The sequence below is a fragment of the Arvicanthis niloticus genome, chromosome 18 (assembly GCF_011762505.2).
Source record: "Arvicanthis niloticus isolate mArvNil1 chromosome 18, mArvNil1.pat.X, whole genome shotgun sequence".
NCBI lineage: Eukaryota > Metazoa > Chordata > Mammalia > Rodentia > Muridae > Arvicanthis > Arvicanthis niloticus.
This window is the reverse complement of record NC_047675.1, coordinates 40,954,819-40,973,744: the sequence shown is the minus strand read 5'-3', so window position 1 is coordinate 40,973,744 and position 18,926 is coordinate 40,954,819. Positions and strand designations below refer to the sequence as shown.

Here is an 18,926-nt window from a genome sequence, read left to right as displayed (position 1 = left end):
TTAGGGGATCCTATCCATTTTCCTACTGAAGTAAAGGAAAGAAAGCAGATTGAGTCCCAAATATTCCCAGGACTCAACACCATACCAGATGTGGGGGTGGGGCGGGAGGGTTGGGGGGACAGACTGTTGTGTAACTTTTTTGTTTTTCTGAGACGGTTTCATTATGCTGCCCAGACTGACCTTGAACTATCAGACTCAAAAGATCCCTGCCTCAGCCTCCAGAGTAGCTGGGACTACTGGTACGACCTAGTCGGGCTTCAGTCAAACATTAAAATTTCAAAGAAATGCCGAGAATGGCTAATTGTGGAAAAGGAAGTAAACTCTAAGGACTGACACACCCGGGAAATGACTCTGCAGCACCTGGCAGGGGAGGGGACTCAGGCCAGGTTACAAAGAGTTGCTCATCCGGTAACAAACATGTTAACAAACATGTCGAGGAAACTCTTGTTCCTCTACTCAAAAGGACCCAAATAAACAAAAGCCCGTGGTTCTGTCTTGGAAAACAGCAGGCGTGAGTTGAGCTTCCCCTTAGCTGTCTGAGGCAAAAGTGTGAAGGAGAAGGGGAAAGAGACAACTTAGAAGGGACACTTCCTAGAACAAGGAAAGGAAAGTTACTTCCAGGGCTAGAGAGAATCCCTTGGTGAACAGCAGGGAGGCCCAGAGAAAAAGAATCAAAAAGGAAGAAATAGAGAAATGAAGAAAGAAAGAAAGAAAGAAAGAAAGAAAGAAAGAAAGAAAGAAAGAAAGAAAGAGAAAGAGAGAGAGGAAAGAGAGGGAAAGAGAGAAAGAGAAAGAAAAAAGAAAGGAAGGAAGAATGAAGGAAGGGCAGAGCAAAAAAGACAGGACAAGATATAGAATATGAAGCGAAGGAAAAAGTATATAAGAAAATGGCATGCCATGCGTGTGGTAACGAGATGGAGGGAGCAGAGTCTGAGAGAGGAGTGGGTGTGGGTGGGGTCGGGAAGGTAGTTCTCTCTGTTTCTGCCATGCTGTTTGCCGGGAGATAGTTTTCTAAGAAACAACAGAAAATTTAAAAAAAAAAAAAAATTAAAAGAAGCTGATCTAGACAAGCTAAAAATAAATGGTACATGCTGTTTATGGAAACCTCATGTGAGAGTTTCACAAAGCCAGACTGAGACAAGAGTGACAAGCGAGACTGAGGCTTGGCCTCCTCAGGAACTGGTGACAGGACAGTCAAAGCCAGTGGGGACTCCGGTTCTGCTGGTTCAGGTCTCAGGTGGGACACAGCTGAGGTGTGGGGTGTCCTGTCATAGTAGCCTTCCTAATCTGTTTGGGTAACTGTTGTTCATCCATCAAACGAAGACAGGGAATCCTGATTCCAGAAGCTTCTTTGACCTTGAGGGCTTTTGTGGGGCCTTGTTCCAGCTGCCAGATAATCCTGGGCTTGTTCCTGTTTCTGGCTTTTGTTTTTGAGGCAGGGTCTTATCTATTCCAGACTGGCCTTGAACTCACTGTGTAGCTGAGAGTGAGCTTGAACTTCTGATCTTCCTGCCTCACTCACTGTAGGCGGTGCTAAAGAAGCCAGGGCTTTGTATCCCAGGCAGACTGAGCTCTACAGAAACGGAGGGTTAAGGGTACCAGAGGACAGACTTGACACAGTTTGAATCAGTCACAGGACTGAACATTCAGACACCTGTGAAGCCAGCTTGCTTAAACGGCCCTGGCCATGTATGACAAAAGATTAAAACAGAGGACACAGCATGCATGGTATCAGAATCCCTTGCTCTGAAGATGGTGTACCTTGGTGTCACTGGCCAGGCTGTTTGGCTTCGAGCAGAGGAGATTATGGGTTTCTATTTGTTTGTTCAGTTATTGTTTTCCTTGCTGTTTTTGAGTCTGCATCTCAAAGCACCAAACAGGGAGAGGCAGAGCCACTTGATGGGTGGGTAGTTAGGAGTGCTATCTGCTCTGCCAGAGGAGCTGGGTACAGATTCCTGCTCCCATAGGGGCTCACAAAGGTTTATAACTCTAGTTCTAGAGATCCAGCACCCACTCTGACCTCTACAGGAACACAGCGTACTTAGATGCAGGTAACCGTTCCTGCACGCAACACAAAAGCAAACCCTTAAGTAAATTCAGAGAAAGATGTTTTGGCAAAAGGCAACGTTGCTTGACTCCTCAGGCTTCTGCTGCACGGCCAACATGGCCCAGGTGACCCGTTCAAATGCACCATTCCCAATTAAAAAAGGGGGTGGGCACTCCTGGAACATCTGTTGTCCCCATATAAGGAGATTAGATTATTAGATGACAAGCTTACCAGAAGCATCGTCTCAGACTCCTGCGTCCCATGCATCCCTGCTGCCCTTCTCCGCGCACAGGTGTGCGCGCATGCTCAGGGGAGGGCTCCCGTTCTATCTCCTGATTCGTTCTCACCCCTCCTCCGCACACAGCCATTACTTGGCCACCTGAGTGGCCTCTGTCTGTGGAATCACACAAAAGCCTGGGCTGGTAATAGATGACTTAATCCTTTCCCCTGGTCCCTGAAACCCCTACTCGGTGTCCTCCATTTTCCAGTGCTTTACTGAACATACAAAGAATTGCCATTGAAGAGAGAGCTGCCATGCCGGTGATGTTGTTTAAACAGAAGCAGAAAGACACAGATGGAGCGAGGACAGGGATCACGGAAAGGTTTACTTGATTTCCTTTCCTCTCTTTCTCCCTCCCTACCCCTCCTTTCCTCAACTTCCTCCTTCCCTCCCTCCCTCTCCCTCCCTTCCTTTTTATTCTTTCTGAAGTTCTCACTGCTTATCTATGTCAGATTGATAAGACCTCCCGTCACCGAGAGCCGTGGGGTCTAAGAATTAACCAAAACAAGGAGAGTTCCTTATTTATTAGGATTGAAGAAATAAAACAGAGTATCAGTTAGCGGTTCCCCCAGCCCCTTGCCTTTGTCTGCTGAACCTCTCTCTCATGGTGCTCCTCAGTGTCCTTAGAACACTGCCCAGTAGTGGACTCAGTCCTTGTCATCTTTCAACATCCGAGAGTCTTTCTTGACCAATTTGTAACAGAGGGATGCTGTGTCAAACAGACAGCCTAGCTGCTAATGACGGGGCCACGCACTTCAATATTTTATGCCACCTTTAAAAAAAAAAGTTTCAGTAACTGAAGGTGTTCGTGCATTAATTCTTTGCATCAATTATTGACAGGGAATTTAATTTAAAGGCAACTAGTCAGTAACCTAGGGGTAGTGTTTTAAATAATTTATAATTGTGGCACAGATGTAATCATATTGCTATTGATTAGGATCTAGTCACTTCCGTGGGTCCAGCAGGTCTTATGCTAATTGATTTTTGTGCGATCACCTTTTTAACTCCGCATTCCCTGGTAACGGGGACTCATTATAAGAATAATTTAATGAAGTGCAATCTTCTAAGGTCTGTGCAGAGATGAAGGTAAGGGGAATGGAGACCTGAGCTTCTAAGATAGCCAAGCATTGTGCTGTGATTGGTAGATAACAGGTCTTAAATTGGAGTTTGCATATTGTTATCACCCAGCTGATAGGACAATAGAGGTGAAAAAGCGGGGCTTAGGGAGCAGGGGATGACTGAGAAAAAGATACAGGAAGATGCTGGGTGACTGTGCCTGTGTGTTTACAGAGACATGTCTCTGTACATGCATGTGTGTGCATGCACACGACTGTAGACATGTCTGTGTCTGTGTGCGTGTGATATATGTGCATTCGAGTGTACTTATGGATATGCATGTATGTGGAGGCCTCTCTGCCTTCCAGCACTGAGCTTATATACACAACGCTACCACATCTAGTTTGTTTGTTTTTTAAAGATTTATTTATTTTTATTTTATGCATCTGAGTACACCACCATTGCTCTCTTCAGACACACCAGAAGAGGACACCAGATCTCATTACTGGTGGTTGTGAGCCACCATGTGGTTGCTGGGAATTGGAACTCAGGACCTCTGGAAGAACAGTCCGCCGTTCTTCGCCACTGAGCCATCTCTCCAGCCCCACATCTAGTTTTTTTAAACATGGTTTCTGGGACCAAACTTTGCTCCTCCTGTACTTTACTGACTAAGTTATTTGTCTAATCCTGTGTTGGGTGACTTTTTTTTTTTTTTTTTTTTTAATTTTCTATGAAATAGACTAAGAGTCATTTAGAGAGATTTGGGGAAGACAGTTGGTAATGTAATAAAAATGTCGACAAATGAGGTTTGCTCTTCCCTTAGCCTTGAGGGACAAGACCCATAAAGAGAGTTCATGCCAGGCATCGAGAGGACAGAGCTGAACTGCTGATAGCTACAGGTGAGTTTTAATGAGAAGTGATAAGAAGATCTGAAACCTGGTTTTCTGTGAAGCGATACCTGAAATGCGGGTGGGGCTGGTGCTTCCACAGACAGAAAGTGAATGGGAAGGTAACTTTTCAATAACGTCACAGGTAAGGAGTGATCTGTTTACGGAACCAGAAGTTGGAAACCCCAGTTAAGTAAGCAGACAAAGTCTGGATCCTACCATTCCCCCACCCCACCTCCCATTCTGGCTTTGCCCTCCGAGTTAAGACGGGGGTTGTCAGGGCTGCGAAGAGGACAAGAAGGGATTGAACGGGCACAATTGTTGGGTCAGCTTTGGCAAGTATATGTGGATGAGCCACCATGACTGTGACCTGTGTTCTGGGGACAACTACCCAAGACTCAGGGACTAAGGGTGGGACGAGTGTCCAGTGGGAACCCGAGAGATCAGAGCAGAGAGCCACTCCTGAACAGAACAATGATGGATCTTTGCTCATAGATTTTTGTTTAAAACTTAATCTCACGACTCGGGCTGGGGATGTGGCTCGGTGGATAGAATGTTTGCCTAGCATGTATAGAGCCCTGTAACGCCCCCACCCCCACCCCAGGATTGTATTTACCCCGGGTAGAGGCACACGGCTATGTAATCCTAACGCTCGGGAGGTGGAGGCAAAAGTTCAAGGTCATGGTTAGCTAGAGAGTAAGATGGAAGCTAGCCTGGGCTATGTGAGAGATCCTGTCACTCCTGTGTGTGTGTGTGTGTGTGTGTGTGTGTGTGTATGTGTGTGTATGTGTGTGTGTACATATCACACACACACACACATATGGGGAGAGAGAGAATTTTAAATAACCATACCTCAATGGCAAATATGCCTCTTTAACCAAGTGTACGTCAGTGTTCATTTGCTGCAGAACTGTTGACCTCACTTATTAAAAAAATAAAAAGTGTCCCCATGTCCCTGCAGTGGGAACCACAGAATGAACACACTAGGTGGATGACGCATGCTTTTGGGTAATAGAAACCTCCTAATGTGAAAGAGAGAATGAAGAAAGGGGGGAAAGAAGGGGGGGCAGCGCACAGATTGTAATTCAAATAATCCGGACGGCCTGGAAACTAACAGGGGCCTACGGAAGCTCAATGGGGACCGCACAGGAAGCGCTTGCCCCGAAGGCGAGGATGGGCCTGCAAACCTCATGTGACCGATGTTGCTACAGCTGTGACACAGAAAAACGCAGAGCTAAGATCTCGAAAGTTAAAAGATAAGGGGGAAAATCGTCACCTGCCCACACGGAGAGCTCGCTCAACGACAGTCATTCTCGCTAAAGCCTAATGACAAAAGAACAACAGATTTCAAGTTTCTTCCGTTTCCTCTGTGCCTGAGGAACACCCTGACACTCAGCCATGTTTTCTCCCGAGAGGCAGCCCTTGTGCCTATTTTATCCCACCCATGTATATTTGGAGCTGTGAGAGCATAGCATGTGCTGCCCGAGGACGGGGACACTCCCTGCCGGTTTGACTGCAGAGCTTTGGGTCCTGGATGGATGGATCCAGGCCCCGGATCCAGAGTAGTCACCAGCGGTTGGCGATTCTCTTCCCTTCCTTCTGTTCCTCTCCCCACCTTCCTGCCTCCCTTCCCCAATGCATCTCTCCGTCCCTCCCTTCCATGACCTTTCTATCCTCCCTTACCTATCTCTTCCTTGTCCCCTCCTTTTTCATCTCCTTCCCTCCTCCCTCTCCTCTCCTTCTTCCTCCCTCCCCCTCTCCTCCCTTTTCTTTTCCTCCCTTCTCCACCCTTTTCTTCTCCCTCCCATGCCCTTCCTTTCCCTTTTCCCCTCCCCTTCCTTCCCTTCCCCTCCTCCCTCCATCTCCTCCCTCCCCTCCTTGTCTTCCTCTCTGGCCCCCTTCTCCCCATCATTTCTCCTTGACAGCATCTTTCTAGGTAACCCAGACTGGTCTGAAACTCATACTCCTTCTGCCTCAGCCTCTCTGAGGGATTATAAGCATGCACCACCATACCTGGCAAGTGTAATCTACAAGGAGCCCTTTGGAAATAATTTCTGTGGTTGTGAGCCAGTGTCTGTGGCAAATACTCAATTCTGACATTGTAGCAATAAGAGAATCAAGGGTTTTTTTTTTCCCCCTGCCTAAAACAGACAACAGTTGTAGTCTGCTAATCCAGGTTTCAATAGACATTGATCTGTAGTTTAGCAGTTTCTGAAGTGAGAAATAAAAAGCAAGAGGCCCGGGGCAGGTGTCATCAATGTGAGAGGCAGGCGTCATCAACCTGAGAGCCAAATTCAAAGAGGGCTGGGGCCACTGTGGGAGGAAGAATACTGGGATAGTTGGGAGGAGAGATAGGGAGAGTGCTGGGGACTGAGTACTGGGGACTGAGTACTGAGAACTGAGTACTGAGTGCTGAGGACTGGGTACTAGGGACTGAATGCTGAGAACTGAGGACTGGGGACTGAGTATTGGGACTAAGTGCTGGGGACTAAGTTCAAGAAAGCATCTCAGTGACTCAAGAGGGAGGGAAGTGCCAAGTGGCAAGCCTTAAGGGAAAGAGACTGATATTGCTACTAGAAAGAAGAGAGAAAGAATGAGATCCAGGAAACAGGACCACAAGGCAGTCTGGAAAATATGGTTGAAAATTCAAATTTAAAAGGAGAAAAAAGTGGGGTGTGGGGATATCCTTGCACCAATATTCCAATGCCAATGCCTCAAAACTAACCCCAGGCTATTTAAGGGAAGCAATTATATTGTCTACACAGAGACCAGAGACTACATCTAGGGCCAGAGACACCTAACAAGGGTGTGTGTGTGTGTGTGTGTGTGTGTGTGTGTGTGTGTGTTCTTGTGCATGTACCATGTATACAGATCAGAGGACAACTTGAGGGAGCTGGTTCTTTCCAGCTGCCATCTGGGTACCTGGATTTATGTTGTCAGGCTAAGCAGCAAGCACCTTTACCTACTGGGGTCATCTTTTCTGGCACAGGTTCTGGAACATTCTATGGGGGGGGGGGGCTATTGATATGGTCATACCGATAGGTCTCTTCATTTTAACAGCTTTCTAAGAGGACAGATGCTGTGGACCTGGGCATCTGTGGCACGCGGACAGACAGCTGGTGGTACCTGACTACAGGTGCCCATGGGCCCCTAGTTGGGTTCCCCAGAACTCAGTTCTGATAAAAGAAGCAGCATTCCTGGAACATCTTCTCCCAGGGTCCCTGATTTCAGCAGAGGGGTGGGAAGTGTGCAGCTGGGTCCCCAGCCACTCAGGTGGGGTAAGGCAGCTTGTGCACACGTCAGCATCTTTCCCGAGCTCACCTTTTGAAAAGGGAGCCGGCTTTTTGTTGTAAATGGCACTGACACTACAACAAGAAAGTTCATTTCATGAAGATGATTCATTAAGAAATAAAATATTCATGGCTGACAGCTTGAAGGATCGCCATGGAGTTATATTCTAATGCACCTGTCCTCGGTGTCAGGTCCAATGTGGGATGTCATGTCGCCAAAGTTTTATTTAGAAATTGTTTGTCAGAGTGAGCTTTCTAATGTGAATGAAAAATTCATCCCCTCATTAAGAAGATCCTACATGAAATGTCTAGGATTTTCAATGAACGCAGGGACATGAACCAATTACTGTTAAACACTTAAAGAGACAGAGTCCCGAGCTCACTCAGCAAAACCCTTAATTGCACAAGTGTGGAGGGAGAGAAAAAAAAAAAAAACCCAACACCTCGAAAGGCAAATGGGAATTGCGATTTGGTAACGTCCTCTCCTTTGTCGTGTCTGGAAGACCCCCATCTTTAAAAAGACTTGGGGGGATTTCGACTCAGCTACTCTATGGGATAGGGCCAGGTGTCACCATGTCTGTCCCCAGTGCTTATGCACACACCATGAGACAGTATCTGAGATGTCCATGAACTTCAGCTTCCCGGAGAAAGTGATTAAAATGCTCTGGAAATCTCTTCAGTTGTTCTTAGCAACTTATTAATGTTCTTTTTGTTTCCTTCTTTCTACATCACCCTGTTGTCTTTACGCACTGTGCGCTACTTGTGTTACTTTGATGCTAGGGTGGATATCAAACAGGTTCCTCCCCAGCAAATGAGTTAACGACTCCAGAACGGTCGGGGTTGGGAGAAAGGGAAGAAAGCTGTAACGGTTGATAATAAAGTTCGAGCATCTCAGAAATATGAGGAGCCATAGGGGAATCGCTTACAAAATAAAATGGCCTTTTACAAGGTGACAGTGGATTAGGTTGACAATGAAACTGTCTTCTGATACACAGCCTGGTTCCGCTGACTCTGTGGTAGGAAAATAGTTCATTCTACAAACACAGTACTAGTCTCTCTCTCTCTCTCTCTCTCTCTCTCTCTCTCTCTCTCTCTCTGTGTGTATGTACAATGGATGTGCACATATGTGTATATACATATACATTCCAATGTTCTGAAAATTTGAAATTGATAATATGAAGACTGGAATTGGTCCTCCTTATCCCAACAGAGCCTATGAACTATAAGGATTCCATATTCATGATGCTTCAATAAACTTTTTCAAGGAAAAGGTTGCTTTGACTCCGTAAGCTGTGTTTCCATCCCTCAAGGATCTAACGGTGCTCTCCAAAAGGTGACAACTATGGACAAGCCCTGTATCCCCACAGCTCTGGCGGATAGGATCCAACTGAACGTCTTTGGGTTTAATTATATTGTCTCTGCAGTCTTTTTGCATTTATTTATTTACTTATTTAAGATTGTTTTGCATAGCCAGGCTGGCCTAAAACTTACTATGTAAGCTAGGGCGGTTTTGATTTCCTGACCCTCCTGCCTCTACCTCCTGAGTGCCGGACAAATGACAGGCATGAGTCACCAGAGCCAGGTTTCTTTGCATTTGTATTCTATATATTTGTCTCTCTTTTTATCTCTCAATCAGTCTATCTGCATATACATTTCTCCCATCATGTGTCTGTCTTTTAATAATCTCATATTTATGGAATACATCATATAATATGTATGTATCAGGATCTTAGAACAGGTGGAAAAATGAAATTCCAGGCAGCTAGGAAAGTCTCTCCAATCAGATAAGGAATTCTGCACAGAACAGAGATGTTCCATGATGTGTTACTTAAAATGGGAAACAGGGCTAGGGAGGTGGCTCAGTGAATAAGAACAGTTGCTACCCAAGCCTGGGGACCTGAGTTTGAATCCCCGGTACCATGTAAGAAAAACAAAGCAAAATGAAACAATACAACAAAACCCAAAGAGCCTCTGGTGGTTGTGTCTAAAGACTCAGCATTGTGAGGAGGTAGTAAGATGGAAAACACAGGGTGGGTTGGCTGTCAGCTCAGCTCCAGGTACAGTGAGAAAAGTCTGTTTGAAGTGAATAAGAGAGAGAGTGACAGCTGATACCCCACATCCTACTCACCACCACACAGACACACACACACACACACACACACACACACACACACGCACACACACGAGAACAATTTATATGTCTGAAAGAGGAGACATTCCTTTGCTAGCCCACTATATTAAATCATAGTTAGGGTTTATTTCACATTCAATGTTGAATAAATACTGCAGGACAGAGATGGATGGGCGGGGAGTTCCGTGAAACAAAAAAAAAAAAAAATCATCTTTTAGAGAAAAAATATATTATAGGGTTTTAATGGGCATAGGCATGTGGGTAATAATTTATTTTCTTCTTTTTTCCTTTAAAAATCTTTTTTTTCTACCCTAAACCTTAAACATGCATGTAATTAAAAGCCAAGACAAATTTTGTACATTTATGTAGCAGAGGAAAGAGCTGGAAAAAAAAAAAAAAACAAACCTTATAGTCCTAAGAAAGAAGGGAAAAACTCTGACCTTTCTACAAAGTGAATTAAATTAGTAGCTTTTTAAAAGCCCCCCTTCATCTTCTTCCATTTATGAGATGTTAAGGTATCGTGTTACCCACACAGAAACGGTGGAAACTATTTACATAAGTCTTCCATGCTACCAGATTTCAGCTTGCTCAAATAAATCAGGCATCCGTCTCTGGACCTCTTGAATTTTGGTTAGTGGAACTCTTTCCTGGAAATCGCATCCAATACAGTTTTTTTTTTTTTTTTTTTTTTTCCACAATCTGCCCATAATTAGTTTCACTGGGACAACTGCGAAGAAGTATTTTGCTGCTTTTAAATTCATAATTTTGGTTCAAGAGCCCCAGAATAAGATGTTTAGACAGAGTGAAAACTATTTTCTAACAAATCAATATTAATTTCTCTGACTGCTACGGTCTCAGGAGCCAGAAATGCTCTTGTACTGAGCTGACAGGAAAGATTTTTATCCCGACCAAATGTTATTCAAATATTTATAAGACTGGATAATTTAGTAAAGAAAATACAGATGGAGAGGCAAGAGGATTTTTTTTCCATGCTCCTTTCCCATTTACAAATGGAAAAACTATAGAAAAAGTATAGAGAGCGATTGGCATCCCCCTGCCTCGGGAGTGAGCTCCCGACAGCTGATGACTTCTCTGCTAGCCTGCTGATGAATTGGGGTGCTGTTTCAGTCAAGAACACCACACACACCTAACACTGGAAGAAGCAGGATTCCAGGAGCAGAGCCAAGAGCTGGGGGTGAGGCTGGGGCTGGGTGGGCCCAGAAGCTATGAACTGAAGACTGTGCCACTCAGGGTAAGGGGGACAGAGAAATAAACAAAAGGCATGCAGTTGAGTTCACTTCTTATCTTGAACTTTTTAAGGGACTGTGAACTTTTCCTGTTCCTGGAAGCTTGTGTTACAGTACGACACACACATAACAAGAGCACAGGGCATGCATGTACCTGTCACTATATGCAAGGGCCATGGGTGGTAATGCACACCTAGAATCCCAGTCCTAATGGAACTGAGGCAGAGAGTCATGGGTTCTAGGCCAGCCTGGTCTATATACAGCAAGACCCAGATAGCAGGTCAGTGAGATAGGATTATCAGTAAAGCACTGGCTACAAAACATGGGGAGCTAGGCTTGCTCCTTCACACCCACAGAAAAAGCTAGGTGCGGTAGCATGCACTTGTAACCCCAAAGATGGAGAGGTGGAGATGGCACATCCCTAGGGCTTACTGGCCACCCAGCCTAGTCTGCTTGGCAAGCTCCAGACTGGTGAGAGACCCTGTCTTGTAAAACTAGGTAGACAGCATTCATTCCTGAGGAATGATACTTGGGCTTCACCTTTGTCTCGCACATAGGTGGACTTACACACACAGGGACACGCACACGCCCCAAGCATGAAAAAGGAAACAACAGAGGAGCACATGACAATGACTTCCTGCTCAGTCCAATCTCAACCTTAGCTTCTGATGTAAGGATAATTATCAAACTCCTCCTAACTAATAAGATGGAGGCAGCATCTTTGTCCTTGCCATACCATGGTGGAGAGAGCTGGTTTGGATGTTGGATTTCTTTTTTCTTTCCATGCATGTTCTTTGATGACTATATATAGATTTGGGAGTGAAATCTCTTAGGTGGACAGGTCTGTCTAATGACTAGTGTTATACAGTATTGGCAAGTCTTCCAGTTGACAGCATTCCTTTGAGTAATCTAATTTAGGCTAATTTTATAAGCAAGCCCAACGTGTTTGTTGAATGGATATTTAACTTTCTGATCTGAGTGGTTTAGAAATGTTGATTTTTCTGAGTTTCTCTAAAAATATCTATCTTAATCCAACCCTATGGATCAGTTTTCTAAAAGTTCTGACCTCCAATAAAAACCTGACTAAATTAAATGGATTTTTTTTTTTTTTTTTTTAGATTTTTCTAGTACAGCAATGACTATATAGGTAAACTTTTCTAAGAAACTCCAAGGAAGTTGGGCGTGGTGGCTCAGACCTGTAATCCCAGCACATGGTAAGGCTGAGGCAGAAGGATCACTGTCAGTTTGAGACCAGGCTGGTTACAGAGTGAGTTCCAGCCTGGGCTACAGAGTGAGACTCTTCTTACAAAAAATAAAATACAAACAGTGAAAAGAAGCTCTGGTGATTTGAAGAGGAGACCCTCACAGAAAATTTGTTCTGAAAAGGGGGCTGTTGGGTTTTAGGGAAGGGGAGGGGAGGGGAGGGGAGGGGAGGGGAGGGGAGGGGAGGGGAGAGGGAAACAGGGCAAGGAGTAGGTCAAAGGCCATCCAGTAGAACCATCAGCCTTCAGACGAGATATTTAACATGGCCTCCAACAGGCAGTATGAAAGAGTTTCAGCCCTTGACCTAGAGGAAGCAGGCTCAGTTAATATGGGACTTGTGCTATGTGATGGAGCAGGGCACACATGACTCAGGCTATATGACAGGGCTGTCTTTTTCAGGTAGGGGTGTGGGTCAGGCTGGGTGGGTTCTTTCCCTGCTTGCAGCTCTGGCTGCATAGGGTCTGGTTACCTGAAGGACCTGGGTTCTCAAACAGCCAGCATCCTATAGAGCTAAATGTCACACACACACACACACACACACACACACACACACACACACACACACACACTGTGTTCTGAACCACGAAATGATCCCAGCTTAGGCACGTAAGATCAGAGTGAGAGAGCAAAGTGTCTTTCCACTCAATCCATCTACTTCTTTGAGCTCATCCTTTCTGGATAATGATACTGTTTAAAAATAAATAAATAAATAACTGCTCACATGTCTGTGAACTCTCAGATGGACTGCTGTCCAGGGGAACATCAGTAAGTCAGACAAGCGAATTCCCTTGCCTGTCATAAATAAACATAGGGATTGAGGAAGGGCATGCTGGCTGGGCTCCAAGCATGGAAACCTGCCTATCCACCTTCAAAATCGTGCAAGATTGCAGTTTGTTTAATGTTCGTCTTATGTGCTTAATTACCAATAGCGCTTGACTAATTATTTCTTGTTTTCTAGACAATTTAAACAGAGCCGGGGAAGCGGCTCCACACTTTGGTAGCGTAGGTGAGGATTTGTAACTCATTTTTGTAATCTCGTAATTCCCGGAGGGCTTCATTACAAACTCGAAAGGAAACAGGATGCTCAAAGCAGGTGACAGTCTCATTTCCACAGGTATGGGGGCTGGCGGAGGGGTGGGGGTGGGGTTGGGTGACACACACACAGGCATTAGACCGAAGTGATGGAAAATAAGGTAGAAAGTAGCCTTGAGATGTTTTCGACCGTGTAAGGTGTTTCCATGTTAATAGGAGAGAAACTGCAAAGGCAGCAGTCTCCGGGGTTCGGAACTGGTGTTTCTTCTGATGTCCGACTGGATCTAATGTCCCTGCCAGACTGCAAAATAAGCCACCAGATAGACACCAGTTTTCTTCCTCACATATATAATTCTCGGTGAACTGTAGATAGCACCAACAGGGCCATTTCTGTTTTAGCCTTTAACCGTACTTACTTTGATTTGTTATCTATTTTTTTATTTTGCGAGATCATGTATGTGTATGTGGATATACTCACCTGGCATATATGAACAGGTGCATGTGCACATGTGTATACATGCGTGTGAATGGCAGAGGTCAGCCTTGGACTTCTTTCCTCTGGAGCTCCCACCGTAATTTTGAGATGGGGTTTCTGATTAGCCTCGGGCTGGCATGTGAGGTGAGCCTACCTGGCCTGTGAACCTCAGAAGTCTGTCTGTCTATGCCTCTCCAGATACCGAGATTTTCAAGCATGCTTATCACACCTAGCTTTTTAAAGTGGGTTCTGGGGATCAAACTTGGGCCTGTCTTGCTTACCCAGCAGCAAGCATTTTAGTGACTGAACCATCTCTGCAGCCCCCCACAACTACTTTTTAATATAAACTCTTGGTTGGCTACTATCACTGCCCCCTGCCCCCATGACTCCCTAATGTTTAGAAAAATCTAAGACTTAAACTTCAAAATCATACAAGAGTCTGAGAAGATTTTGGAGACAATGACGACACCTCTTTGATGAAAGTTAGCAGCCAAGCCTGGTTGTATGTGCTTGTATTCTGTAAATTATATGTGTGAGGAAGAAAATTGGGGTTTGTCTTGTGACTTATTTTCTAATCTTGCAGGGCCATTAGATTCAGTATCTATACAATCTAAATTGAGTATCTCAGTACTCAAGCAGAGAGACAGGGTGCCAACGTAAGTTTAAGACCAACTACATGGTGAGTTCCAAGGAGACACAGCGAGACCCTGCCTCCCTCCCAACAAACAAATTCAATGCAAACACAAGACAAAACCAAGCTCGGTTGCAGCTGACTCTACAGTCATGGTGGATAAAGATGTTTGAAGATGTGAGGAAATCTCCATAAAGCAGAAGCCTAGACTTTGCCTTTAAATCCCGTACAAATGCATGGAGAACATGAATGCATGGAGAACCTTTACAATGACAGCTAGTACCAACTTCATATTACGTTGCCATTGTGGAAGGAGTCGTTGTCTACCAAAGATGTGCTTGACAAGGAAATGTTTCACACAGGTTCATGTATTTGAGCCCCTCATCCACAGCTGATGAGGCATTTGGGGAGGGTGGTGCTTTCAGTGAAAATGGCCCCCACAGGCTCATAGGGAGTGGCGGAATTAGGTGTGGCCTTGTTGTGATAGGTGGGGGCTTTTTTTGAGGAAGGGTATTTCAGGAAGTGGACTTTCAGGTTTTAAATGCTCAGGGCCAGGACCAGTGTTTCTCTGCCTGCTGCCTGCTGATCCAGAGGTAGAAGTCTCAGCTACTCTCCAACACCCATTCTGTCCATCTGCATTCAACCGGTGCTTCCTGCCCTAAGAGAGGGATAAACTTCTGAACTGTAAGCAAGCTCCAATTAAATGGTTTCCTTTGTAAGAGTTGCTGTGGTCATGGTGTCTCTTTACAGCAATGGGATGTTAGCTAAGATAGAAGTGAGTGCCAGGGACTAGGGTCTTGCTGTGACAGGCCTGACCATCCTTTTGTTTGGAGAGCTGTGGACTGTGAGACTTTGGATTGGGAAAGCACTGGGAGGCTTTAAGCAGGGCTTAATAGGCCAGAGCTCATAGGAGCATGAAAGACACTGGTACTGAGGGTGGTTTGAACTGTGGGGTCCTGGCTTAAGACGTTTCAGAGAAGAATGTGGCCTAGACACAATTCTTATGGCGTTCTGGTGAGGAATGAAGCTGCTTTCTGCCCTTGTCTGAAAAGTCTACCTGAGGTGAAATGGAGACATGGGGTCCAGCTAGCAAAAGTGAGTTGCTATGGGGCAGACCTCAGAAGTGGTCTCTGCCTCTACTTTTGACCCACCAAGATGTAAATAAGCCATGCTTTCAGCTCCCACTGGATCTCAGTTAGGGTTTCCATTGCTATGGAGAGATACCATGTCCAAGGCAACTCTTCTAAAAGCACACAATTAATTGGGGATAGATTACAGTTTCAGAGGTTCAGTCCATTATCAGCATAGCAGGAAGCATAGCAGCATGAAGGCAGACATGATGCTGGAGAAGGAGCTGAGAGTTCTGCATCTGGATTGGAAGGCAATTGCCAGGAAAGGCTGGCATCTGCAGGCAACTAAAAGGAAGCCATCTTTTGGCAGTGGGTGGAGCCTGAGCATATGAGACCTCCAAAGCCCAACCTCTGTAGTGACACACTTCCTCCAACAAGGCCACACCTCCTAATGATGCTCCTCCCTATGGGCCAAACATGTTCAAACCACCACACTCTGTCACAGATGAGACCGCTAGCTGCCATGCCTTCCTGGGCCATGATTAAAAGATACCATCCGAAACCGTGAGCCAAGGATAAATGCTTCTTCCCTTCAGGTGTCCCTGTTGAGTATTTTGTAACAGCTATGAGAGGAATAATTATCACACTCCATATGATCATCAAGACCTGCCCAATGGGCTAACTAGACCTTTCCAAGTATGGAACCTCTACTCTGTGACCCCCAAAGCCCACATTCTTTATACTGAATCTCCCATTTCCCTCCTTGGATTCTCTTTCCCCATGATACTGAGGGTCACAGAAGTTATAAGTTGCCTCTGTAGCACGGTTGGAGTTGAAGCCAGCCTGCTGAGCCTCGGAAGCAAGCAGGACACAGAGGAAATTAAGAAAAGAATTTGACAACATTTATGGAACTCTGATGTGTGCCAAGATACATTCCTTACACTCATTATCTTGTGTTATTGTCATACCAAACCCGTGAGCTAGCTGTTCAGAAACATACATAGTGGCTGACATCTGCTGGTGCCTGTTGTTTCATAAAGAACGAACCAGGAGTTTCACGAGCATTCTTTCATTTTTCTCCTCTCCCAGAACCATATGAAGTAGTTGTGAAAGCTGTTTATCATCCCATTTAGCTGAAGAATAAACTGAGGGCAGAGCAGTCATATGTCCCTAGAGAGATAGGAATGAGCCCAGGAGCTCATGTTAGTGAGACCTGTGAGACCATGGCCCATCATGCCACTTCTATCTGCTACAACTTACCTAGATTGCTGCCTATCTTGGGAAATGAAGCTAAAGGGTTGTTGCTCTGGGTCCCATCTGCAGTCTACCCGCCAACACTACTATGGCACCACTACCCTAAGTAAGGCCAGCTACCTGAGCTCGTCAGTGAGAGTCCAATCTCCAATGTTTGTGTTTTGTGCCAGGATTATGTATGTTAAGAGATACAAGAAGCAGGAGGGGTCTGTGGCCATACTAACATGGATGCACCCTGTCTCACTAATCTCAGAAGCTCAGCATGGTTGGGCCTGGTTAACACATGGAAGGGTAGGGTACAGAAGTGCCTTGTTTGTGGGACTTTCATCTCTGATGACAGGTACAAGGGAGACCTTCCAATCAGCTCTGAATTCATTCAATATCTCTGATACAGATGGTTTGGATGAGAATGGTCCTTACAGGCTGATATAGCTATACACTTGGTCCCTAGCTGTTAGAACTATTTCAGAAGGATTAGGAGGTGTGTCCTTGCTGGAGGAGGTGGGTCATTGGGTGTGGGATGTGAGGTTTCAGAAGACTCAAGACATTCCCTGTATGCACTCTGCTTCCTGCTTTTGAGCTCTCTGTTGTTCCTGCGACCAGACTTTTCCTAGCCATCATGGACTCTAACCTTCTGAAGACATAAGCCCAAGTAAACCTTTTTATTCTATAAGCTACCCTGTTCATGGTGTTTTTGCCACAGCAATAGAAGAGTAACTAATATTGTAAATTAGTTACTTGTCTTAATACCCGAAGAAAGCTAGGTAAAGAAAGAAGAGTTTGGTTTGGGCTCGTGGTCTGGTGATTCTATCTATTGTGTCGAGGAAAGCATAGCAGTGGAAGCATGGGACAGCTGGCTGGTCACACTATATCCGCAGTCAGACCATAGAGATGGATGCTGGCATTCAGCTTACTTTCTCCTTTCGGTCCAGGAACCCAGGCCAAGGGACAGTGCCATTCACAGTTAGGGTGGTCTTCCCACTTCAGTTAACCCAATCTAGAATCTTCTTCACAGACACACCCAGAGCTTTGTGTGCTGGGTGGTCTAGATCCTGTCATGTTGTCAGTCAATAGTGAAAGTCATAGAGAGCCATTTTCAAATCCCTTCATTCAGTTACTTATATGAGTAAGTCAGTCCGCTTGGGGGAAACTACTTTTCCTAAAGTATAAGATACACTAAAAACTGTGTGGCTACCTGGCAGAGTGGGGGACAGGATGTATCCATGTGTTCCTTTGGAATCGTCTAGAAGTGTGTGTTTATTGTCTCCATGTGCTGGAAAACAACAACACTTGCAAATCTATTTTAAAAGCTGGATACTTGGGAGGTTTTTTTTTTTTTTTTTTTTTTTTTTTTTTTTTTTTTTTTTTTTTTTTTTTTTTTTTTATTTATTCAGATTGAGGGAGCAGACAAAACACATGAACAGCTCCGAGTGCATCTGTCCATTCAGAACATTATGTAGAAAGTATGTCAAGAAGAAAGAGCACAGAGGTCACAGGCACAGCTATAGTGGGTCAGTGGGAAGGACAGGCTCTGCCGAGAAAGAGATGTGAGAGCAAGGCCCTGCATTGAAGAAGGGCAGCCCATGAATACACAATGGAAGGGCATTTCAGAAAGAGGGAAAAGCAGAGACAAAGCCTTGGAGACAGAGGCACAACTGGCATGTCTGAGGAATGGATAATAATAATAATAATAATAATAATAATAATAATAATAATAAAGCAAGAGAAGAGATGAAGATGAGGCAGAGAGAAGGAGATGGGCAGGTCAGAGGACCAGATAGACACATGAGAGGAGACAGGCAGGTCAGAAAGAGGAGCCACACAAACCAAAAGGATAAAGCAGGAAGGTCAGAGACAGGAGGTACACAAGTCAGAGAAAGGAGACAGGTAAACCAGAGAGAGGAAGCAGACAGGCCAGAGAAACAAAAGGCAGATCAGAGGGAGGAGGCACACAGGCCAGAGCGTTGAAATAGGCAGTCAGAGGGAAGAGGCAGGCCGGTCAGATAGGGAAGGTCTCCTATCCTAGGGTACACAGACTTGACCTTATACTTGGGCAGAAATTGGGTACAATGGACAAAGCCCTGGTAGGATAGAGTACAGCAAACTTTCCCGGCTTCCTAGCTCACCTGGACAACTTAGATGAGGAAATGTCTAAAAGTAAGACAGGCTTTCTCCATCGGGTGACTTGGTTCAGGGAGGGCCTTTGAGGAAAAGTGTATGTTTCCGGAAGAGGTATTTAAATGTCCTGGGGGCTCTTTGGAGC

At 45.1% G+C, this 18,926-nt stretch overlaps 1 protein-coding gene and 1 long non-coding RNA gene across 6 annotated transcripts in view; one reads left to right on the top strand and one right to left on the bottom strand.

The window, feature by feature from the left end:
• Wwox (WW domain containing oxidoreductase) overlaps nucleotides 1–18,926 on the bottom strand; it is a 902,911-nt gene that overhangs the window by 273,854 nt on the left and 610,131 nt on the right. The window lies entirely within an intron of this gene.
• Nucleotides 1–18,926, top strand: part of LOC143434983 (uncharacterized) — a 74,033-nt gene that overhangs the window by 23,624 nt on the left and 31,483 nt on the right. The gene's annotated exons all lie outside the window — the stretch shown is intronic.